At 46.3% G+C, this 25,623-nt stretch overlaps 1 long non-coding RNA gene across 3 annotated transcripts in view; it reads right to left on the reverse strand.

The window, feature by feature from the left end:
* Positions 1-9,279: 9,279 nt before the first annotated feature.
* LOC116896944 overlaps positions 9,280-25,623 on the reverse strand; it is a 174,629-nt gene continuing 158,285 nt past the window's right edge. For all 3 annotated transcript variants that reach the window (XR_004387382.1, XR_004387381.1, XR_004387380.1), the window contains 2 exons: positions 11,714-11,899; positions 9,280-10,543 (listed from right to left, as the gene is read on the reverse strand). This is a non-coding gene — a long non-coding RNA (uncharacterized LOC116896944). The remainder of the gene's footprint in view (positions 10,544-11,713; positions 11,900-25,623) is intronic.

A 25,623-nucleotide genomic window follows, 5' to 3' on the forward strand; every position in this document is an offset into this window, starting at 1 on the left:
ACTCCTTTACAAAGGCAGCCAATGCTCTAACCACTTAGCCACCTTCCCAGCACTTCCTCCTACCTTACGACTCAACACAGCACAACCATAAATAAGCAGATCGGGCTGGAGATGGCCTTCAATCAGTGCAACTCCAGTTCCAGACACTTTAGACCACAGTGTGCATGGACCTCGGCTGTTGCATATCAGTCTGACAAACCAGGAGACACGACTACCACAGGCTTTAGCACAAATGGCCTATGACGGATGCAGATGTGGCGTCATGCAGGAACCCCAAAGCACCTGCAGGAACCCCCCAAATATCTCACTTGCCTCTGGCAGACAGAGGCTCACCTGAATCTGAGCACCAACTGGCCACAAGTACAGTTTCCTATCTCCACATGGAAGACGTTTGAGGGCTGGTGACTGAGTATAGAGTAGATGTCACAGTGTCACACACCGGCTCGGCTTGTCAAGAGAGTCTGTGACAGAAGGAGCAGCGTTCGTCAGCTTTTTGTTAGGTGGTTGTGAGCGAAGTCAACTGTGTTTCCTTTTCATGAGGCTGGGCCTGCTCTGCAATGGAGAGGCAGACTGAGGTGTCTCTGGTCCTCCCTTCCCATCACAGGTAAAGCAAGCCCACCTTCTGTTTTGGATTAGATGACAAATCAAGAATGAAACTGCAATCTTTCCCCCTACATGCTTAATAACAAACACACACACACACATGCGACTTATTCTGCTATGATAAAACACCACGATCAAAATCAACTTGGGGAGGAAAGGGCTTATTTCCTCTTACAGCTTTCAGCCCATCATGAAGGGAAGTAGGCAAGAGCTGAGGGCAAGAACCCAGAGGCAGAAACTGAAGTAAAGGCCACAGAGGAAAGCCACTTACTGCTTACTCTTCTTCACAGCTTCCTCGCTTATCCCCATTCCCTTTTTTAAATTTTATTTTATGTATATATGAGGACACTGTGGCTCTCTTCAGACACACCAGGAGAGGGCATCGGATCCCATTACAGATGGTTGTGAGCTACTATGTGGTTGCCAGGAATTGAACTCAGGATCTCTGGAAGAGTCCCTGCTCTTAACTGCGGATCTATTTCCCCATCCCACTCGCTTGCCTGTTGCAACCCAGATCTACTTGCTTAAGACTGACAGCTGCACAGTGGGCTTGGCCCTGAGGCATCAATCACAGATCAAGACAATGCTCTACAGTCTTGCCTGTGTGGAAGCATCTTCTCTATTGCCGTTATTCTTTCTAGGTGACTCTAGATTGTGCCAAAATGACAAAACCTAACATGTGTGAGTGAGAGAGTGAGTGTGTATGTGTATGCATGTTTGTGAGTGTGAGTGTGTAGGGTTGTGTGTGTGAGAGAGTGAGTGTGTGTGTACATGTGTGTGTGAGAGAGACAGTGTGTATGTGAGTGAGTGTGTGTGTGTAGGTGTGTGTGTGTGAGAGAGAGACAGTGAGTGTGTATGTGTATACATGTTTGTGTGTGAGTGAGTGTGAGTGTGTGTGTGTGTAGGGGTGTGTGAGTGAGTGTGTGTGTGTATGTGTGTGAGAGTGTGAGTGTGTGTGTATGCATGTTTGTGAGTGTGAGTGTGTGTGTGTATAGGGGTGTGTGTGAGAGAGTGTGAGTGTGTGTGTACATGTGTGTGTGAGAGAGAGACAGTGAGTGTGTATGTGAGTGAGTATGTGTGTGTGTGTGAGAGAGAGAATGAGTGTGTGTGTATGCATGTTTGTGAGTGTGTGTGTGTAGGTGTGTGTACGTGTGTGTGAGATAGACAGTGAGTGTGTATGTGTATACATGTTTGTGTGTGAGTGAATGTGAGTGTGTGTGTTGTAGGGTTGTGTGAGTGAGTGTGTGAGTGTGTGTGTGTACGTGTGTGAATTCCTTGGATTTTTCCGTTTGGTTGACTTTGCTTGTTTATATTTTTAAGGAGAGAGAGAGAGAAAGAGTATGAATTGGCTGGTTGAGGAGGTGGGGAGGATCTCGGGGGAGTTAGGGAAGGGAAAACTTATGACCAGAATATATTGTATGAAAGAACGTTTTCCAATAGGGAGTGGGAGGATCCTCAGGCTAGGGAGATGTCTTCGTGAGCAAATGAAATTGCTGCCCAGACTGACTAGCTGACTTTCAACCCTGGGGCCCTCTGGTTGAAGGAGAGCACGAAAATCTTCAGAAGGAACACGGGAGGGACAGCCTGCCTAGCGTGCCCAACAGCAGGTTTTGTCTCCGGAGAGGAGATGCTGCAGCTGTGGGTGAGGGGGATCACGTGCAAACTTCTGCCACCAGCCCAAGAAACGAGGTCTTACTTCATTGTGCAGGCTAGCCTCAGGCTCCTGAGCCAAAGTGTCTGCCAGCTCAGGGTTCCCCACCCTGACTGCCCAGCCCTGCTGGGCAGGTATCAGCAGTATCAGAGCCTGGCTAGAGTAATCATTGACACATGCTAGAAGACCAGGCAGAAGTTTTTCACTCATCCTCAGAATAGGCAACCAGCCATCTTCCAGGCCACAGCACTGTGGTTTACACTGCATTCAAACACCGGCAGTCAGCATATAACAGTGACCTACTTGCCCCTGCCTCTAGAGTGCTAGAAATAAAGGCACATACCCTGTGCCTGGCCCCCATCAACTATTTTATTATCTCTCTTCTGTTTCTCTTCTTTCTTTTTTTCTTCCTTCCTTCCTTCCTTTCTTTCTTTCCTTCTGTCTGTCTGTCTGTCTATCTATCTATCTATCTATCTATCTATCTATCTATCTATCTATCTATCTATGGGTCAAGCCATACCTCAATCTTTCCGAGCTACATACTTCTAGGATTGATAAGACTCTCTTTCTCTTATTGTTTCACATGTCACACTCAAGTATGCTTCCTGAAATGTCTGAATTGTTGTCTGTGTCGGAGTCAAATTTAAAACTATGGTACTGGGCATTCTCGATGCTGTACAGCTGTCATAATTACCAAGAAAAGCTTTCCAAACATCTGGCCCTTGCATAGGTTCTAAGGGCTAAGTAAGTGATTTGCTTTGAACTGAGGCCGGAGTAACCCTTTGTTGATATCTCTGAGTGTAGGAGATGTGACTTTTCCCTGTTTTGTTTTTGTTGTTGTTTTTAAAATAGAACCTACATACACCTTGCTCTGAGTCCTCCAAAGGTTTGTCTCCTGACTGAAAAGAGTCTGTGAGTTAAAAACCTCTTAGAACTCAGTCACGGCATAAGGCTCTGAGCTGAGCAAATTGCATGATTCTGGACCAGTCTTGCTCACCAATAACTCACTCGTGCCCTCTCCGATTTAATCAGCTGTGGACAGGAGCTGTGTTTCCTTCCCAAGACCTGCAGCTCATCTTCAGCATAAGCCTCAGATTTCCTTTTGAGTTGCTGTTGGAATATATTCCAACCCAGTTTTTCTATGTGAGCGGATCTCAGGCATCAGTTGCGAGTCTCTACTGACTTAAGGTTTCTTGGTAAGGGCTGGGTGTGTTGGTGCCTGTAATGAGAGCAGTGGGAGTGAGAGGAGGAGGCAGGAGGACCAGGGGTTCAAATCATCCCCTTCACAGTGCATTTGAGAGACCAGCCTGAGCTATAGGAGACTTCAACTAAAGGGTGAAAAAGGAAGGGAGGGAAAGAGCGAAACACCATGAAAATAACCTTTTCCTCCTGCCTTATTCTATGCTACCCAAAACCTTTGTGTTCACTGACTAATTTGATGCTCACCAGACCATTCTGGAGGCTTTCACTCTCTGCTCCTGTCTTTCAGTATATTTGTGCCAGGATAGTGGTGAATGCCCGTGATGCCAGCCCTTGGGAGATGGAGACAGAAAGATAACTAGTTCTAAGTTAGTCTTAGCTGCATACCAAGTTCAAGACCAGTCTCAGATGCAGGGGGCCCTGTCTCAAAAAAACAAAACAAGACAGCTGTTGAGGAGAGGCTCATGGGGGCCCCATCTCTGCCCGAGGATCTTGGATAGTTAATGGTTGCTGGAAGGTGAGGTATGCGTCTTTGATACTCACCAGACGCTGGATGGGTGACTCTGGGATTGGATCCCACTCTCCCAGCCAGGGGGTGTTACATACTCACATGCAAATGCTGTACAGCAGAGTGTAAGAAGATCAGTGCGTTTGCTGTGAGATGGCGTTTCCAGAAGCTACACCTGTAAAGGCTCACCAACATGGCCACCCAAACCTGAGCTGAACAAGGAGGACACAATGAACATGTCGAGGTACAGGAGGAAAAGTTCATGAAGTCTCAGCCCTACACAAAGACTTATAGGCACCCAAGGAATGCTGGGAATGGGAGAGGTGCTCTTCCACATCAGTTCACTGCCCGATTGCCAAACAGCCCTGAACACATACATACAAGAACCATACAGACTCAGCAGTCTGTATTTAGGAATGCGTATGTGCGTACATGTGTACTCTCAATAACAAATAGTGAGAAAAGATTTGAGAGAGAGAGGAGAGGGACACATGGAGGGTTTGGAGGGAGGAAAGATGAGAAGAAATGTCATAATTAAATGGTAATCTCCAAAAAAGGTGCTAGATAGCAACTGGATTGCTGTCTTTTCAGATTTGATTTCTAAAATTGACCTAGGAAGATTATAAAGGTATCAGAAGGACACTGGCAAGGTTTGTGACCCTGACTGACAACTGCTGAGGGACCAAGTTTGGTCACCAGGGAGGGTCTTCCTGAGGTTCTCAGACTAATTTGCTCAAATGAAAGGGAAGGTTTTCTTGTGCATTCCAGCCCCAGGACCCAAACCACCTGGAGTATCTTGTCCTTTCCCAAGGGGTGTGTGTGTGTGTGTGTGTGTGTGTGTGTGTGTGTGTGTGTGTGTGTGTGTGTATGTGTGTGTGTGTGTGTGTGTGTGTGTGTGTGTGTGTGTGTGTGTGTGTATCCTGACTAAATAAATCAGGGTCTCTAACCTGCTGGACAAGTGCTCTGTCACTGAGATACACTCTCCTCATGCAGTTTTTTTCCCCTCCATTTTTTAAAGTTTGCACAGGCCAGCGAGAAAGCAGGAGCACAAAGGCATGATGGAGTTCAAGGTCATCTCAGTTAGAGATAGAGACTATCTCAGACAAACAAACAGAATGCCTAAGGATAGGCGGAGTAGACAGCCGTGACTTGGGAGGCAGAGGCAGAAAGAGCAGGAGTTCTAAGGTCACATGGGCTGTAAAAAGTGAGGAGCCAACTTGGACTACACAAATTTTGTTTCTGACTCCCAGGGGGGTGGAAAAATCCAAGTTGAATCAAACATTGGCATCATTTTGTCTGTCTTTTTGTTCTGTTTTTTAAGATAAGGTTTCTCTGTGTGGCCTTGGCTGTCCTGGAACTCACTCTGTAGCCCAGGCTAGCCTTGAACTCAGAGATCTAGTGTGCTGGGATTAAGGGCTTATGCAGCCACCACCCCACTTGATTTTTATGTTTAGAAAGGGCTAAATTAACACAAATAAACATTATAGCATTCTGCAAGTACCACTTCGCTGTCTGTCTGTCTGTCTATTTGTCTGTCTATCCATCTATCGAGACAGGAGCTCTCTATGTAGCTCAGGCTGTCCTAGAATTGCTCTGTAGACCAGGATGACTCCTTGAGTTTCTATCGTGTCCCAAATGCTTGATTAAAAGCAGGTACCATCATATAGGGCACTGCCAACTCTTTAAATATGAGGAATAAATCTCCAAGAAGAGGGGCTGGGGATTTAGCTCAGTGGTAGAGCGCTTACCTAGGAAGCACAAGGCCCTGGGTTGGTCCCCAGCTCCAAAAAAAGAACCAAAAAAAAAAAAAAAAAAAAATCTCCAAGAAGAGCAAAAGTAGAAGATAATTTTGTTTCTTCAATCTTGCCAAGATATTAAAAGACAGCAGTCCATAAAAACTAAGGGGCGGGCGGGACATGGCACGGGGTGGGGGTGGGGTAGGATGCTCACTCTTAAAGAATGAAGCTCTGAACCCTTAATCCCCCTCGCCCCAATACACAAGAAAGAAAAAGAAACCCTGGGTTTGAACCAGCACAGAATGAAGCCAGAAGCATGTGAAGCAGAGGCAGAAGGATCAGGAAGAAGCTCCAGCTTGCCTAAATAGTGAGCTGTTGATACACAGGAAGTTCTAGGTCAGCCTGGGCTCCTTGAGACCTTGTCCCTAAAAGAGAAAAAACAAAGCAAGTTCCATCAATGGGCATGGAGGTAAAAATGTTTGTATAGCATGGTCAAGGCCTGGGTTTGATCAGAACGGGAGGGAAATCTGTGCAGTCATTTAGTTAGTTACACAAAACTGTCTTGAACTCTCAACCAGTGTTTTAAAAAAATCATATACAACAGAAAGGGGCAGATTTCTGGGAATTCAAGGCCAACATGGTTTATATAGTGAGTTTCGGGCAGTGAGGGATGCATAGTGACAGTGTGTCTCAACCAACCAATCAACCAACCAATCAATCAAAATATTTAATTAGAAAGCATGTACAATGCCAAGTGGTGATGGCACACTCCTTTAATTTCAGCACTGGGGAGGCAAAGGCAGGCAGATCTCTGAGTTCAAGGCCAGCCTGGTCTACAAGTGAGTTCCAGGACAGCCAGGGCTATATAGAACCCCGAGTCAAAAAAATAAAAATGGGGAAAAGAAAGAAAGAAGTCATGCACAATGGTAAACATAATTGGCAAATTTTACTGAATTTAAGTCTTTTTTAAAGATTAACAGTTTTTCTATGTATTCCCCGGGGTCACCTTTATTTAACGCCCCATAAAAAACAAAACCTTTCCTCTTCTTCTTCTTCTTCTTCTTCTTCTTCTTCTTCTTCTTCTTCTTCTTCTTCTTCTTCTTCTTCTTCTTCTCCTCCTCCTCCTCCTCCTCCTCCTCCTCCTCCTCCTCCTCCTCCTCCTCCTCCTCCTCCTCCTCCTCCTCCTCCTCCTCCTCCTCCTCCTCCTCCTCCTCCTCCTCCTCCTCCCTCCTCCTCCTCCTCCTCCTCCTCCTCCTCCTCCTCCTCCTCCTCCTCCTCCTCCTCCTCCTCCTCCTCCTCCTCCTCCTCTTTCTAAGACAGGATTCTACTATGTAACTTGGCTGTCCTGGAACTCACTGCATAGACCAGACTTGCCTTAAGCTCACAGAGAACTGTCTGCCTTCCACCTCAGGAGTGCTGCGATTCAAAGAGTGAACCATCATGCCATCATGCTTGGACCCCATTAAAGAAAAGTAAATAGTAATGGTATTTAATTGGGAAATTGATTTATGTATGATCCTATTCCTGTCATTTCATCCCACATCTGAGTGCAGGGGCCCCTTGAGCAATCTGTCTACAGATCCATCGCTGGAAGGGCATCATCCCTGTGAGATCTATGCTGTCCTGGGGAACAATAGCATCACTGGGACATGCTTAAGACAAAGAAGTGTGTCGTGAGGGTGAGGAGGAAACAGCCAAGGTGATCTTTATTGAACTCTCAATCCGTCTATTGAAGATGAATCACTGTTTTCTTAGCTAAGCTGTTGTCATGTCTAACTTTTCTCGAGTAGCAAATAATCTACACTTCCAACTAAGTTATTCATGGTCCAGTTTGTTCTCAGAATACTATAATAGGCTTTGTGGAGATAAGTTTTATAATAGGGATTTAATGGACTGAGAAGCCTAGTAAGGCCCAGGCCTTAGAGCAGGAAGTGTGTGTGTGGAGCACCCCCTCCCACTCTGCACCCCAAAGGATATTCAGCCTCACTTAGAATTTTCACAAAAGAATCAGATGGAAAGGCATGGCAGCTGCTTCCTATGGGGAAGGCCCTTGCCATTTGCAGAGCTGGAAAAGGGGGAATAGCAAATAGGGATGGGGGGAGCTCAGCGGGGGTCAAGGCAGAGCCCTTCTGGGCCTCTTTCAGTGAGTGGCCTAACGGTGCTCTCCCAGGAGAAGTGGTGCATTCTGCAAAAAGTAAGGGTGTGTGTGTGTGTGTGTGTGTGTGTGTGTGTGTGTGTGTGTGTGTGTACGTACGTGTGTGCACATAAATGCACCCGCACACACTAATAGACTTACAAGGGTATATACTCCTTGGTTTTATTCTGCAGGCTTTAGATAGCTTGAACTGTTGACTACTTGTAACTCTTCAAGGAGACGCTGTTACATTTTGTCCTTTTTTTTTTTTTCCCCTCTGTCTTCTTCTTTAGCCACGTGTGATGTTACTTTCCTTATTTACACATTTTCCTTAATTTGTATCCAAATGGAGGCTATTAGTCATTTGCTTTACAAAGTAGCAAGGGAGTGAGGCAGACAATTCCATCATCAATCCCCACTGCCCAGCATTGTCCAGAGAAGGCATCGCTGTCAAAATTCCTCCTTTAAAACATTTCAAAACAGGCAGGCACTTTACTACTTAACAATGCTACAAGTTCTTTGTTTACTAATGACTTTTAATAATTAGCTTTCTTTTCTACCACAGGTTACTCTAGCTTTGTCTAGTTCCTTGTAGCTCTTCCTATCTTATTTGCATATTTGTAGCAAAATATATAAAAAGAGTAACAATGTTTTATTATCTACATAAACCTGATTTTAGTCAGGTAGGGAATCCGAATCTGATACAAGAGCACTTGTAACTTTTGAAAGCTGCGTTCCTTGTTTTGCTCCGTGAGCTTTAATGATTTCTGGGACTGACAACCCCTCACTTGCCTGTTAAAGTGTTTATACTGTCCCCAATAACACTCAGCAAATGCTGTCGTCTCTGGCTAAATCCTTACTTAGGGTGCATGCTATGCCTCTGTGAGACAGGGTCAGGAGGTCAGAATTGATTTTGGAGGCCACCTGGAGAGTCTAGGCCATGAACTGACTCAAAAAATTTCTCTCTGAGCCAGAGTGGAGCACCTCCCACGGTCAGATGTGGCCTGACACTCCAACCACAGGACCAGCATTGCTTGGGCTCAGGGAGAGGGCAGAGTTGTCGACCCCAAGAACTGACCTCTTCAAACTTCAGGAGAATTTTTTTGGCAGTTACCACGGTGACTGGATACTCTAAAGGCTTATCCTTCTTACTGAATGGAGTAGGGGGAAAAATAGGAAAAAATATGTTAAAACCTACCTCACAGAGATGTGTATCACAGTTAATGTTTTTCAAAAGAAAAAGAAAGACACTTTTGATTTGTTTATACTTTGGATATTGATAAAGACCTAAAAGACGCTCTTCCAAACCGAGAAGTTTGGTGTTTGAAGCAGATACTGTTTTTATGTTTGTTTCGTGTCTTTTTTTTTCTTCTTTCTTCCTATTTTTTGGGGTCAGATTGTTGACAACATATGAATGAGTCACAGGCAAACATTTTTCTACGTCACTTTTGACACAAAGACGATTGTCTTTGAAATCCTAATATTTCCCTGCTCCTCTCAGAGAATAATCGACTCTGAAATAAGACCCAGCATAAATTTTACCTACCGGGAGAAATCTCTGAATAAACATTTTTATTTCTAATACGGGCTCAGGGTATTTTTCCCCCTTGAGTGAAGAGTCTTCCTTGGACCTCCCTTGAAATAATAAAATTATGGAGGGAAAACTTCCAAAAGACTTGCTATTAATACTTAATCTTGTAACAAATGACTTTAAAAAAATAATATGTATGTTAAAGACAACACCCAGGACAGGAGAGGTGGCTCAGCCGATTAGGACCACTGGCCCCCCCTTTCAGAGGACCCAGGTTCAATTCCCAGTAACCACATAGCGGCTCACCCCTGTCTGTAATTGAAGTCCCAGGGAATCCAGTGCCCTCTTCTGACTTCCATGGACACTGGGCATGCACATGGTATACTGTCATATGTGTAGACAAAATACCTGGACACATGAAAATGAAAAAAAAAACCCTAGAAATACTTTATGCATAACAAAGAATATACAGAGGGAAAAAAGTACTTTATTTTAGAACAAAATAAATATTGAAGCTTTGTTCTTTCATGTTAATACTAAATCTGACCTTGTTATAAAGTGCCAGGCAATGAAAATACTCTCGTGGTTTTGATTCTTCATAGCAAATGCAGATACGTTAGAAAAACTGCTACTTGAGTTTTGGTCACAGGTTATAACACAAAATTCCTTAAAATAGTTCCTGGGCGTAATATGAAATTAAATGAAAATCAAAATAAGTATTTCTTTTCTTTTCTTTTTTTTAAGCTTGAAAACAGACAGTCTCTGGTGATCAGGGCCTGGGTTTGAGTCTCGACATTGGCAATGACAAACCAAGTAGAAGCTGAGTGATTACTTCTGGGAAACGGAACCACAGACTTTCAGTGCTGTGTCTGCTCTGATCCACCCCTGCTTTTCTCATCCACCACCTCATCTGAGGCATCGGCAAGGCCCCCTCCCTCCTCCACCTCCTGCATGCTTGATGTATGCCCACCCTTTGGTGCCGGTGTTTAGGAACACTCCTTCACACACACACCATCAAGCACCGGAGAAGAGAGGGTTGCCGGGCATTTAAAGAACCGCTGGCTGTATAGTAAAACAATGTCTTTGGTCTAGATAGCATTTCTCTGCTGGAAATGTCCATCCCAGATCGAGGCCATCCTCTGATTCATCATGAGTTCAAGGCCAGCTTAGAATAGAGAGCCTGATTTACAAAATAAAGAAGTAAACATATATCATCTCATATTGATTCGAAGCCTCCCTCCAAAAGATGAATTATAGAAATGTAGTAACTGCCACACCAAAAGTGACACAGAAGTGACAGATAAGTATTCTAAGCTGATCTTGAAGGTGCTTTCTGTTGTGAACAATGTTTATTGTTCTCTAATCACCACTGGTTTCCTGGAACAGAGTGCACACAAATCTATGTATTCACTAAGTCCCGTGTGTGTATGTGAGTGTGTGTGTGTGTGTGTGTGTGTGTGTGTGTGTGTGTGTGTGTGTTAAAAAGAGTCTCTCTAATCTGTACTCTTGAGTGTCCTCTTGAGTGTCCTGGAATTCAATATGTAGACCTGGATAGTCTTGAACTTGCTGCCTGCATCTACTTTTCAATTGCTGGGGTTAAAAGCATGAACCACCGCATCTGGTTAAATTACCTTTTTTAAAGGTAACCTGTTTTCATTGCTGTGGGTTTTTTTTTTTTTTTTTCTTTTCTTTTTTTTCGGAGCTGGGGACCGAACCCAGGGCCTTGCGCTTCCTAGGCAAGCGCTCTACCTCTGAGCTAAATCCCCAACCCCTGCTGTGGGTTTTGTTGGTTGGTTTAAGACAAGGTTTCTTGGTCTAGCCCTGGCAGGCCTGGAACTCACTCTGTAGACCAGGCTGGCCCTGAACTCAGAGACCTACTTTCCTTTGCCTCCCAAGCTCTGGGATCAAAAGGTGTGTGCCATCATGCCCAACTGGCTATTTGTTTTCTTTGAAACAATCTCCAGTGGCCCTGGCTGACCTCAGTCTGAGATTCGCCTGTCTGATTCTTTCTAGGGCTGGGACTACAGGCATGTATCACTGATTAATTGATCTTAGTTTTAAAATTAATTTTAAAAGGAAACAAAGTATAATTCAGAAATCATTTCTGTCTCTGTCTGTCTCTGTCTGTCTCTGTCTCTCTCTCTCTCTCTCTCTCTCTCTCTCTCTTTCTCTCTCTCTCTTTCTCTCTCTCTCTCTTTCTCTCTCTCATCTTTTGATCAGAATGCCCATAGAAGAATAGAGCTCAAGTTAACCCTGCTGTGTTACCAAATACAGAGAGAGAATGCTGTTGGTTCTCCACTGTGTAAGTCACTAAAACTGTGGTGCCACCCATTGTTTGAGATGAACTCACATGGTCCTTCTACTTCTGGGGACCTCCTGGCAAACTTCTTACAGGGCCCAGCGATGACAAAACAGGAGGACTCAGCAAACGGAAATGAAGACTTTCTTAAGAGAAGAGATGTCTGAACTCAGACCAAAGCAAGCAGTCAGGTTCTCTTTCACGGATCTTGAGGAGAATATAATTTCTAGGTTCTATCTGAAAAAGGAAAAAACAGATAAGATATAAATCTCTTATTCCCAAGACCCTCCAGTTAGCTTTTCTAGTTGTCAGTCCGCCCCCGACATTTTTCCTTCCTTTTTTCCTGTGATGCCCTTGAGCTTCAGAATCTCCTGCTTCCACTACTGTTTATGCTGCACTGGAGATCTAAGCCCAGAGCTTCTTGCACCCTAGGAAAGCTTTTCACCAACTGAGCTACACCCCAGCCCTCATTTTGTGCATAAACATTTATGCAATGATACGGATATTTTATTTAGCAACTCATCAAGCTGAATGTTCTCTAATGGTGAAGATCTACAAGCGTGTTGTGGTATGAAGCACGCGCTAAGACTTAAGATAAATTTATAGTAGCAAAGTCTGAACTCCAGAGGCCCCACTGGCTGGAATCCTCTCTGAGACCTGGGGGCCTGCTGAGCCCCCTGACAGACCAGGGAATATCAACCGGCAACATCAGTCCTTCAGGTACCCAATGCAAAACCACTTAAGCTACTCTTCCAGGAACAACGTGAGCAGAGACTCCACAAACCCAGGTGTAAAGAAACAAAGTCCTGAGCCTTGAGAAGCTTCACAATTCCCAGGAGGTGGATTGTATGGAACACAGCGAGGTCATGTTGTTGGTATTATTTCTCCAATTTCCTTTCTTGAGTTGTTATGGCCGATAATAGTGACCCTCGGATTTTAATTGATGTCAAACAGAGGAGTTGCCAGCCTTCCGTTTATCTCCCTTAGTGGCAGGAAAGATCGCCCAGACACCCTGGAGCTGTGTGACCCAGGATGGCTGACTGTCCAAACATGTCTTCACCTTGTCGCTTTAACGTTGCTCCATTTGACACCAGCTTTGCTGCTGCCTGCCTCCAGGACCCAAGAACCTTGACAAGAGTTAGAAGAATCCTCTCCTTCCTCCTTCTGGCTGCCACTTGTGGCTGCTTTCAGTCTTTGCAGAGTGGCCTCATATTTCTCTTACTCATTACTTTTGTGAGAACCCCCCTCCCCCACCTTTTCTTACTGTTGGTTAGATCATGGTTTAATTATGAAAAATGTCCAGGGAGCCCCAGAGGAGAAATGAGTGAGGGAAAAGATGACTATTTCTTATTTCTTTTTTTTTTAAAGGTTTATTTATTTATTATATATAAGTACACTGTAGCTGTCTTCCGACACACCAGAAGAGGGCATCAGATTTCGTTACAGATGGTTGCAAGCCACCATGTGGTTGCTGGGAATTGAACTCAGGACCCCTGGAAGAGCAGCCAATGCTCTTAACCTCTGAGCCATCTCTCCAGCCCCTATTTCTTATTTCTTTTCCTTCTCCTTTTTCCTCCTCTTTTTCTTTTGATAGGGTCTGATGTACACCAGGCTGGCCTGGGATTCTCTTTGCAGATGAGAATGAATTTCAGTGTCTGATTCCCCTGCCTCCTATCCCCAGTGCTGAGTTGATAGCTGTGCACCGCTATGCTCAGTGGGGCTGGGGTTGTAGCTGAGTTGGTGGAAGGCTTGCTAACCTGTAAAGTGGGGCTGGGGTCGTAGCTGAGTTGGTGGAAGGCTTGCTAACCTGTAAAGGCCCTGGTTCAATCCTTTACAGCATATACTAGGTATGGTGACACATGCCTATATCCCAGTACTCAAGAGGTGGGGGCAGGAGGATCAGAGGTCCAAGGTTATCCTCAGCTATACGGTGAGTTCTAGGCTAACCTGGGCTACAAGAAGCCCTGTCTTAAAATCAAACGGAAACAAGAAGTGGAGTCCAGAGCTGGACAGAGAGAAGAAAGTGGGCAAGGCTTGTGGAAATGAGGGGTGGACGTGTCCCTGATCAGGGGTGAAGCCAGTGGAGAAAAGAGGTGATGGCCTGGCCACACCCTGTCCTTCTCAGACGTGATCCCTTTGCCCCTCTAGACACATGGCCCTGCTCTTTGAAGTAGAGCTCTCTGGGCGTGGCATGGGCAACTCAACCCATGTGGAAAGGCCTCCCTGGCATCCTTCATAGGCCTTTGGGAAGCTGTTGGAGATGGGATGTCTTCTATTAGAGCACACTGGCTCCATCGTCACATACATGCATCAACAGAGGCTCAGACGTGTGCCCCCCCCATCCCACTTCCCCCTCTCTGCTGTCCTTCCTCCAGCTAAATAGTTCTTCCTTTTGCTTTCGAGTGATTTAAAACTCGATTGCACACAGGGAAAACTTGTCAGTTTGTTTGTCTTTTGTTTTGCTCTCCCTAGTACCCTTTCAGGTACATGTCTAAAAATAGAATTTTTTGGGCCAACAAGATGGCTCAGTTGGAGAAGGCGACTGCTGTCAAGCCTGACACCTTGAATTCAATCCCTGGGACTCACATAGTGCGAGGAGGACATCTTCTGACCTCCATGTCCACACATCCACATAAATAAATAAACATGCACAGAAATCTCGATATTGTAATTGAACTGCCTTTTCGTTGTTGTTGTTTTTTCAAGACAAGGTAGGTCTCATATAATCCAGGTTGCTCTCTTAACCACGATGGTGCTGAGGATGGCCTTGAACCAATGTTCCTCCAGCCTCCAGTTTCTGAGATTCTATGTGTGAGCCACCAGACCAGTTGATGACATTCCGGGGATGGAGCCCACGGAATCCTGATGCTAGGTAGGTGCTCTACACTTGAGCCACATGCGAGCCCTTGACTACTATTTTGTTTATTGCTTGTCCTGGCACTAGAGATTGAAGCTAGAGTCCCTCAAACACCCAGTGGATGCTCTGTAAACAGAACTCGATAGATAATGAATTTTGATGATTGTCAGAAAAGATGGGTGAGGCCAGCAAATGGTCCATCTGCCCAGTCTACCTGCTCCCAAGACACTCTTGGCCATCGTAGATATCCCCAGTACAAAAAGAGGGGCATAGAAAGGTGAAGACGTCAGGTCTAGGATCCTGGTTCTGGACACACAATAGTCACTCATCTACATATAGAAAACAACACAAACAGAGCAAAGCCCTTAATGGCTTCAGGGTCTCCCTCCCAGTTTGCTCAAGGGCATTGTAGGAAGACACTTCAGTGTCTGATTCTCCTGCCTCCTTATCCCCAGGGCTGAGCTGACAGCTGTGCACCACTACGCACAGCTGGGGTTGTAGCTGAGTTGGTGGAAGGCTTGCCTAGCTGGTGTGTAAAGGTTCCAGCTCAATGCCTTACTGTAGCCTGAATCCCAATACTCAGGGAGGACCTAGAATTACCCAGGTGATGGGCGAATGGAAATCACACACACACACACACACACACACACACACACACACACACACACACACACAACACCGCCAAACATACATACATAAACACAAGCATACGTATACATACTTACACATGCATGTATCTTTTTATACCTCAACATCAAGCGCAGCCCACCCACAGAGGTGATGGGGGATTGGGAAGAGAGGAGTGTTACTACAGGAGGAGCTGGATCACCAGAACTCACAAGACCTGTACAGGGATATGACTAAATGGCTTGGGTGCTCCTTCTGCTAGCCTGGACCTTGTCTCTATGGGGAACAGTGCCTAGGACGCTTCTCTCAGCCACAGGTTTGTTCTCAGGCCTCCAACTTGCTGTATATCTTGTGTTTAAATCTTCAGAGTCCCAGGCATATGCTACCGTGTCTGGTTTATGTGGGAAATCCAGGCTTTTCTGCACGCTAGGAAAGCACTACCAAATGAGCTACATCCTCAGCCCCTTCCAGCATCTAGTTTTAATCCCAAAGTACAAGTGCTGGAGAGTGAGACGTCAGGAAACATTACTGCGGGCAATGAAATGGCTGACAAACGGCAGGCGACAGAGCTGTAGCAAGCTGGACGGCTCTCGGCAACAAATAAGGTGGTGTGAGCAGATCCGAATGGTGAGGTGGGGCGAGCTGCAGACCCTGGCCCGGGTCACAGCTTGTGCTCCGACCAGCAGACCTTTGGGTACCTGAGAGCTCTCTAGCTGCCTCCACTGATGGCTCTTGCTCTGGTTTCCTTGTGATCACCCAGTTCCACCAGGGTTGCTCTCTGCTCCACCTGCTCTTATGCTTCCTGAGGTGCAGGTCCACGTCTTAGGCATCCTTGACCTACACATTTTCCTGACCCAGGTGTCTATGTTTGTTTGTTTGAAGTCCAGGGGCCTTGGGATTCCTTGGACTTCCGCCGAGATGAGTGTGCTTGCCTGTGCCTTACCACAGAGAAAATAATGCAGAAGATGAAAACGGTTTGCTCCTCTATGTCTATGTCAGAAGAATATGTGCACATCTTTAAGAACTAAAATGTGAGTTTGAGGAGCTTTCAAAGCGATGTGCGTTTGGTGCCTCCATTCTGGCCTCCGCCCATCTCACGCTGCTGCTAACGGCTGCTGTCAACATGCATGTGTGCTCATAAATTTTGAAGCAACTTTAAACACCTACAATGACCTCGTATACACTTGGTGTTTCATACTAAAGGAAGGAAGGAAGGAAGGAAGGAAGGAAGGAAGGAAGAAGGAAGGAAAGAAAAGGAAGAAATAAATATCTTTATTTTTCATGTGTGTGTGTGTGCACCCACACGTGTGAATACTGGTGCTCCACTGAGGGCAGAAGGCATCAGATTCTTATAGGCTGTTGTAACCTGCTTTGACATGGTGCTAGAAACTGAATTTCGGTCCTGCAAAAGTGGCAAGTATTCTTAACTGCTGAGCCACCTCTCTGCCTCCTTTCTAAGATATGATTTCTTTTAAGGTTGATGCGTCTGATTGTTGATCATAAGTATTCAAATTAAACAAGCCAGTCCCATCCCTCCTCTTAGGGTTGAGTTAGTTATAAAAGTTCAGGTTCAAAATTGAATTCCCCTTTGCACTTCCTCAGGCTTGAATTTGATTAAGGCACAGCACTGGAGTTAAGAGTCACCTTGCTAAACTGGACTCTCTCCTCAGTCTTGTGAGTGCTATGAGCAACACTGTCATAAAATCAATAGGAAAACCTCAGCTGTCACAGATCCTAAGCAACTCCTAGCCACAGAAATGACATGAACTGGCATTTCCCGAGTTGGGAAATGTTCTGCTGGCTGATGTACCCGACTGGCTTCAAGTTTCCCCAAGATCGCTGTGAGAGCAGAGGCCTGCCCCCACTGAGCGACTGAGATGCCGGAATCCGCTTTCTCCTGGTTAGAGACCAGGTGTTCCCTTTCTTCTTTCAGAAACAACCACAGGAGCCAGCACAGCATGTTGAGATGCGGGACTCAGAGCTATTTCTAAGCTCTTCTAAGTTGGCTTTCGTAGAATTTATAACAGGATTTCAAATTAGGTATTTCCCCCCCCTCCAACCGATGGAAAAAAAAATTCAGATTTGGATTTAAAAGTAGAATTCAGAAACCAAGCGCCGAACAGTTAGTTCCAAAGCCAGTCTGCAGGGCCATTGCCCGGGTACTGCAGCATCTAAATCCTGCAACTCCAGAAAATAAGGGCACAGTTTGAATCGCTTTTGTCCCAACTTCCCCGTTGCTGGAGACAAGCTCAGCCTTGCTGCAGTTTGCCTCTCGAAGGCTAGCATGTCACTCAGAGGAGGAGAAGAGGAACCTCTGACTGGACCAACGCTGCTATCCGTGACCTGGTGCCTTCTACTCAGTTCAGCGGCTTGTTTCATGGGAGCTCACTTAAAAACCCATTACTGGATGCACCTACTCTGGGATTCATCCTACTGAAAACACGTTAACCCTCCCCAAAACTTTGCTAAGAAGGCATATGGCTGACTGCTAAGTGGCACACCACAAATTATTTACACACTGTAGGTAAAAGATACTCTGAGAATTCTGTCAGTCTGTGTCGCAAGTAACACAGTTGCCCTGTTCATACATCAAACTACCCCTGTAAGTAAATAAATATACGCATAAGGAAGCTGGAAGGAGCTGGATGATGGTGGCACACACCTTTAATCCCAGTGCTCCCGCAGCACAGGCAAGTGGATCTCTATGAGTTCGAGGCCAGCCTGGTCTACAGAGAGAAGAGAGTTCCAGGACAGCCAGGGCTACACAGAGAAACCCTGTCTGCAAAAGCAAAAGCAAAACCAACCAACCAGTCAAACAAAAACAAAACAAAACAAAACAAAAAACCCCAAAACAAACAAACAAACAAAAAGAGAAAGCTAGAGGTAAACCAGACAGCAGCAGGTCAAGTGACACAGCTTACCGTTTTTATAGCATGATGTGTGACACTTGTCACTGCTAAACCACGGCTGTTGGAGTCCGTATTTCCTATATCTACCATCGTTAAGATCTCTGGTTTGACAATGAAACACCCCACCTCTAATTTGCTCAGCCTTCTGGAGTCAAGGTTGGTATGTTGCACCCACTTAGCTCTGGAAGAAAATAGAACAACCAGAGCTTCTGTAAAAGGCCAGGATTTCAAATCAGCCTCATTTCACAAGCTCTCAGAAGCCACCCGACACATTCCAATTAGTCTTTTGAGACAGGGGCTCAGGCCTAGGTTAGCTTTGAACTTGTGCCTCCCACGTACTGAGATTGCAGACATGCGCCATAGACACCCAGTTGATGCAGTTGAACCGGATGCTTCGCGCATGCCCAGCAGGCGCTCTGACCGACAACTTTGCTGGAGGACTGTGGACACAGCAGAGTTCATCCATGATCGTGGTCCACGGGCTTTTCTAGAACAGCAAGGGGGACAGAAGGGACAAAGTCCACGCAGGTACCAAGTCACTGGCAACGAATGTCACCAGCGAAAGTGGGACAGGCAAAGTCAGGAGCAGGAACATCATGCCAGCTGTGATCAGCTAACCTCTGATGTTTATCGAGACAGCTAACTGGACATTTGATCAGTTTGTTAGCCTTTCTTGCCATTATAGAACTGACTAAATACCATCCCAGTCTGAGGTGAGGTGCTGCTGGGTGGGGAATGGTATGCTTCCAAGACTGCCCTATCCTTTCTTCCCAAGTTTAATACACTGTCCTCCTTGTAGCCAAGGCTGGTCTCAAATAGTCAGTGTTTGATCTTCTGCCTCCCACCCCCTAAATTCCAAACCAACGGTATAAGGTGCTACAGTTAATGAACAAACCGTCCTAAACTCTCATAAGGGTCTGGCCACCTGAATGTGCCTTCCCTAAGCTTTGTCTTAGCTGATTTTACAGACTTATTTGAGTCTCCATTCATCTGTCTAAATGGCCCACAGTATATGCCAAGCCACCAATTCCGGTATACTGTCTCGTCTAGAGTCCCTGTCTGTCCTTGTCCAAGCCAGGCCTTACAAAAGGCTAATTTCCAACCCTGAAATACACTCATAGTACAAAACTCATTACAGCAGCATAACACATGTGACTTCCAAGCTTATAGATCTGAAATCCTGTGGTTCTATTCACTAGATGGGGAACCAGGTATGACGTTCTTCCGCAGACTCGAGTTCTAGGCCAATGGTAAAGAATCTGGCTGACCCTGGAAGCACAAATCCTCGGGGGACTAAGAAGAAGGAAAACTTCCAATGTCCACTTGACAGAGTAGCTACATTTCCCCCCCTTCCCCCAGGTTGTCTCTGTGTATCCCTGGCTGTTCTTGAACTCACTTGTAGCTCAAGCTGGCCTCGAACTCACAGCCGTCCACCTGTCTCTGCCTCCTAAGTGCTGGGAGTAAAGAAATGTACCAGCACACCATGTCTGAGCTACTACATTTCTTAAAGACTCCAGAATCTCCACCTCTTTTTGCTTTCTCTGTCTGTCTCTGTCTCTCTCGGTCTCTGTCTCTCTCTGTTCTCTTTTTAGTCACCAAGAAAATACATCTTAAAAGGAATTCTTCCCTATGCATCTCACTAAGAACAGACATATCAGGCTATCTCTCCTGGGAAGTGTGAGCACTTGTTGGTCTCGGGGGTTAGGGGTGGAGTTTGGGAAATTCGACCTCTGCCTGCCCTTGCAAGTTGTGGGGTTGTAGATTGGCAGGCGCTCTGTGGAGGCAGGGCCAGGGATAGCAGGGGTCAGCGAGGTTGAGAAGTATTCAAATGTAAATTTACACCTGAAAAGACAGAATGGAGTCACCCACTTGGGGGGTGATTTGAGTTTCTTGTGAAAACACGCCCTGAGTGCTTCCTCTGGAAAGATGAAAGTTGCAGTGGAGGGGAACAGTCTAGGAGTGATGGAGCCGGAAGAAAGGACGGAGCAGGGCAGCTTTGATGAGCAAAAGAAACGGGTTCAGCCACCGGTTGTAAATCTATTTCCAACTTTCCCTTTTCAGTGCAGTTTTGGGATTCAATAGTATGGTGGTATTTCTGCCTTACTAAATATTTGGAGGTTGTCTATGAAATCAAGAACATGCAAATAAAGAACCAGTCTATTTTTTTCCCCTGACATTTGAACGGGTTTCCTTTGCCATGTGATAGTTTTGTTTTTGTTTTTTGTTTTTTTTTTAAATGATTGCTACCTACATTGCTTAGTGGAATCCCCAAAGTACCAGTGAGAGAGAGAGAGAGAGAGAGAGAGAGAGAGAGAGAGAGAAAGAGAGAGAGAGAGAGAAGAGAAACTTCCACATTCCAACACTGCCTTCAACCTCAAATGACAGTAAAAGGTCCATTCAGACCCCAGGACCACACGGAGGCATTAATTAGGCTGATGAAATCCATGGAAATGTATGGATTCAGCATAATCAAGTTTCCACCGCAGACTACCGTTCAGGAATACGTGAGCAGCTGGGAGAATAGAAAGTACTGTTAGAGTTAAGTCATGCATGTAATTGAGTATATTTAACATAACCATTTTAATGACCAGTGATTAAAAGTGCATCTTACTTAAATGGTATATCCTCTGCAGCTTCTTCATATCAACTCAGTAATGTTCTCAGAAGGAAAGGGGGGGATACAAATTTCTAAACAAGATTTTTTTTTTTTTTTTGAGTTTGGAAGAAAAAAGCGAGAAAATGGACTGAGAAGAGAATAAAGAGACTCGTGCAAACAGCCTCATCGGTGTGCTCTAGAGTGGTCACTCCTGTGCCTCTTGTGCTCAGTTCAAATAAAGTAGTAGGAATACATAAGCAAATGACATATAAATAGTTTTTCTTAAAGATGAAAATTCGATGGTGTCCATCTGTGTGTGCATGTGTGTGCGTGCTCACCCTCCAGCTCTCACGTGCTAAAACTCCTCTGATGTTGAAGAGTTTCCTTAGGAATCCGGGAAGTTGACCCTTCTGATTCCTCCAACCTGTAGGGTTGGCTGATGTGAATGGCGTCTGCCTCTTGGAAGAAAGGAGACCGGGCACAACAGAAGTGCCCAGCTGTGACTGTCCATGAGCAAACAGTCCAGAAATCTTGAAAGTGGGGGGAATGAACTTTTCAAACCAACAAGGAGCCTGAACCCTCAGCCCATCTGTGTTAGAAGGAAGTCTGCTCTGTTTAGTTCACAGCAACCAGGCCAGAAAAGTGGGGGGGGCTTCGTGGGACCATGCAAGCCAGCTAGTACTTTGTTATATGTTCTCAGTTTTTGTGCTAAAAAAAAAAAAAAAACCAAAAAAAACCAAAAAACAAAACAAAACAAAACAAAACAAAAAACACCAACCAACCAACAACAACAAAAAACCTAAAACCAAAGAACCCCACCCAAACCCCCCACTGACTATGCCCAGGAAAGACAGAGGAGGCTCCAGGCACACAGCTAGGAGTGTGTAGATTGCATGAAAAACACACACCCATACAGGCGCCATTAAAAGTGGGAGTTTAAGAGGGCTGTCCAGCTTCCAAAAGTTGCTTCACAGCCTTCTTTTTATCTCTCTTCGCTCTCCCCCATTCCCACAGAGAGACGATCCATTCTCCTGTTGAAAAGGACGGCCACAGAGGGGCACATCGCTCAGAATGTCTGGGAGTTGTGCCGACACCTTTACTAGCCCAAGAGGAGGGCATTTAAGGGAAGTGTGCAAGCACAGAAAAAGGAGCTTGGTGCATGCGGATAAAGTAAAAAAAATAGTTTTAGGGGAAAATCATTTGGAGTCTCTCGTCTTCCGGGTAACAGGTCTTCCTTGGTTTGGAGGGGTAGGTCTGGGGATGTACTGTCTCTGAGGCGTATTCTTGCCCTCGATGTGCAGTCTATAAATACAGCCCAGGAGTAGAGCCAGAGCGGTCAGAGCACAAAAATCTGAGCCTTGAAAGCGTCTTTTCCTTCTGGCTATGGTGGCACTTAAATGATGATGTGGGCAGTCAAGCTGGGAGATTTATATCTTTTGGAAAGTAGGGCAGGCCAGATGGTAATAGCATCATTAACACACAAACTTGGGACAGGCGAGTGAAGCTTGAAATCAGGGAAGAGCTCAGGAGAACAAAGGGGGTTGCTGTGAAGAACCCCTCCATCCCCCCTGCTGGCCAGAGCTAGGAGCCCCTAAGTACTGAGGGTCTGTTCTTGTCCAGAACTGGGTAATAAACAGTGGCTTTCCCCGTCTTCCAATAGGCAAACTTAACAGTCCTTCACGGGTGACCCTTCATGCTCTGAAGTGGCAGGAGTGGGCCTTTAATTCAAATGTGTGCTCCCCACACTGGTAATGATAAGTCCTGCAACTGTTGGCACTCTATGAAATCAAAGTTCTGCTTAGTGTAGGCTTCAGACAAAAGTTCACCTCCCTCCCCTTAGGCAAACACTGTGTGCAAACAAGGCAAGTCCAGAAGCACCTCCTTTTTTAAAATTTTGGTGTTGGGGTTTGGTGCCAAGGTGTTGGAAGGGGCTGTGGTAAACTATGAGTTTTACTTTGGAAAACTTTGACGTTCCAGTCAAACTCTTACTGAATAGATTGATACGTCTTAGAAGGAACAGAGAAGAGACTAGGACAGTATTAAAGTGGTAATAATAATAGTGTTTATTCTAACTACCTCAACAGACGTTAGTGAGCAGGAAGTGCAGTTGTTAACTGACAAGACAGAAAATTAGTAACTGTGTCATTTCATTAACACGACGTAACACAATATGTACATACATATATACACAACACATTATTAAAAGGAAAAGCAATGTTCTTGACACAGACAGTGTGTGATATACAGCTTCTGGAAGATAGCAAGCAAAGGTGACAGGGATCAAGCGTTGACTGGCTTTGAGTGATACCTGTTAGCAACTAAAAGTTGAAGAGGAACAAACTAAACCGAACGTTTCCCTTTTTCTCCTTCAAAGCAAAACCGAACACCACCCCCCCCCCGCACTCTCAAACTGGAGCTCTTTAAAGACCCTGAGGACTTACGCTCAAGGCTTTATTCAGAAAAACACTGAGCCGGGTCGTTCGTCACAGGCAATTGTTAAAGGCTTTCAAAGAGCCGATCAAACGCGGCCAGAGTAATCTACATTGGAGTCCGGATGGTGGAGTTACGGCGTACACCTGCGGGATGTTTGCTGTCGTTGCTCCTCGCAGAGCTACAAATCTTGATTAAAGCTCCCTGCCTAAGTTGCTCCCCAGTTTGGAAAGAGTTTCTTGGGACAGTTCACGTTGACCAGAGAGCTGTTTGGACACTCCAGCCAGAGAGGAGTGAAGCCACCAAGGTGGGGAGGGACAGGGGCGGTGAACAATTGGGAAGGTCTGCTTCTTGCTTTGACTTTTTGAACAGAACCTCCACCCGACTGTAGACAACCCAGATAGAAGTCCTGATTTGTGGCTTTGAGTTCCCGTATCTCCAAAACTCCTTACTGTCTTTGCCACAACTTTCCGTTGTCCTGGTGTATGGGTGGCAATGCCATCTCGTAGCTTTCTTTAATCTATTCCTACAGGTGTCCACCTAGAGCCAGTTCCCAACCTCGTCCTGCACACCTTTTCTAGTACAAAACTTTATCTTTCTCCCCCAGAGTCCGTATCTAGTTTGAAATTTTCACTTTTGATTCGTTTGTTTGAGATTATTTCCCCTCCTTTTCTGGGTTGGCTAGGTTTCCACTGCTTTTACTCTGAGCGGGGGTGGAAATGCGAAGTTGTGAGAAAAGACGACGCGAAGGTCGGGCACTTGGAGGCGGGAGGGACCTCAGCGTCTGTCTGCAGTCAGCTAGCAAGTCCGCAAACCCTCTGCAATCCCTGAGCGACCCATTTGGGGGGTGGGGTGGAGACTAACCGGCTGCCCGCAATGCCAAGATCAACACTCGGAGCGAATGTTATCAATAGACCAATTTTCTGCTCTTACCCGGGGCTTTTTTGTTTCATTCCTAAGTGGAGAGTGTCTGAGCTGCGCAAGACGCCACTGTACCGAGGCGCCCGGAAAGAGAGGGCGCTAGAAGCGGGAGACGCAAATATGGAAATTAACTCATTAGGAAGGGGTGTGGTTAGCGCGAAGCCCCCTCCTCCATCCCTTCCTTTCTCCCTCGCTGCCACCGTCCTGGCTTGCTAAATATGAGATTACAAACAAACAAATAAAGCAGAAGCTGACTACGCAGCCCCAGATCAAGCACGCTCCAGATAATTCTCTCCACTCAGCGCCGAGGCCAGTTCTGCCACGCAGCACCCGCCCCCGTCGCCACTGGGGGCTGCGGCGTTCCCTGCGCCATCTCCGGTCGCCGGGCACTGCAGCCCGGCCGCCGTCACCTTTCGAAGGCACAGCACGTGGTCCTAACACCCGGCGGGGTGCAGGTTTTAAACCCTAAGACGCCAGCTTCAGCCACTGTGGCGCCCTTCCGAGGGCCTCTGCTGACCTCGAGGTTCTTCTGCAATGGCCCTGGGTGCTGGTGTGCTCTGAGGGAGAAAACAATCGAGCTTAGAAAAGAATGTTCCCGAGTCTCTGGCCTGGGCTTCCCCGCCCCCTGCGGGACCGTACTCCCAGCGCGAGATTGCAGTGTGCCAGGGCTCGGGTGAGACAAAAATTGGCACCAAGGTGGAGGCCTGCTTAGCGTCAGAGCCCGAGGTTGAGATAGTAACAGAAGACGAGGTGCCTAAGAGTGAAGTCTGTGGGGTTGGACCGCCTGGGGTGCAAAATTCCGTGTCTAAATAAAATCGTGAGCGCGCGGGGGGGGGCAATTAAAATGAAACAAAATGCGAAACTCGTCCTCAGTTGAGTCGTTCTCCCCACCCCCTATGTCTCATACAGCCCTGTATCTAGGTCCTCAAAGCCAGGCTTTAGTGTAAGGCCTGAGGCAAAAATGGTACTTCTAACGGCTGTCCTTCCGGCGACCGGCCTCCCCGCCCCTGCTCCCATCCTGGTGCTCCCGCAGCTGCGGGCCTCTTGGAGGAAGGCTGCGCAGTCCCCAGCCTCCCGCTGCCTGCAGGCCACCGCGCCTCAATGCGGGCATTGTCCGCCGCGGGTGGGGAGGCCAGACGACCAACACACAAGAATAGCAATGTGCCCGACTCCTGTTAAGAGAAACTTTCCAAATGTCCTCCTTGTGCTGAAATACTACTTTTTTTAAAGTGCGAGTGCATGTTTCTGTGGGCAAAGATTCGTTTTTGAAAGTCCACTCTCAATTCCTCAATCCTTTTCTCTTCTTTTTAAGTTCTCAGAAAAGGAGAGAGTGGGCAGAGATTAGGGTAAAGTGGTGTTTGGGGGGGAGGTTTGCAAAAAACGTAAATATGGTTGGCGATCAGTGGGACTGTTTAGGAATACCGGCAGTTGTCACCCAGATCTGGTTCGGGGACACGGGGACAGATGCTCGGTTGGCGCGCGGAGTGGGAGGAGGGCCCCGGGGCGCGTGTGCTGGGAAGCGTTTCGCACCTCCTGTTTATCTTAGAAAGGCGCGGAGGGGTGGGTGGGAGCGGATTGTTCCTTTTCCCCCCGACAGGCAGTATTAGTTGACTAAAATGGA

The sequence above is a fragment of the Rattus rattus genome, chromosome 3 (assembly GCF_011064425.1).
Source record: "Rattus rattus isolate New Zealand chromosome 3, Rrattus_CSIRO_v1, whole genome shotgun sequence".
Taxonomy (NCBI): domain Eukaryota; kingdom Metazoa; phylum Chordata; class Mammalia; order Rodentia; family Muridae; genus Rattus; species Rattus rattus.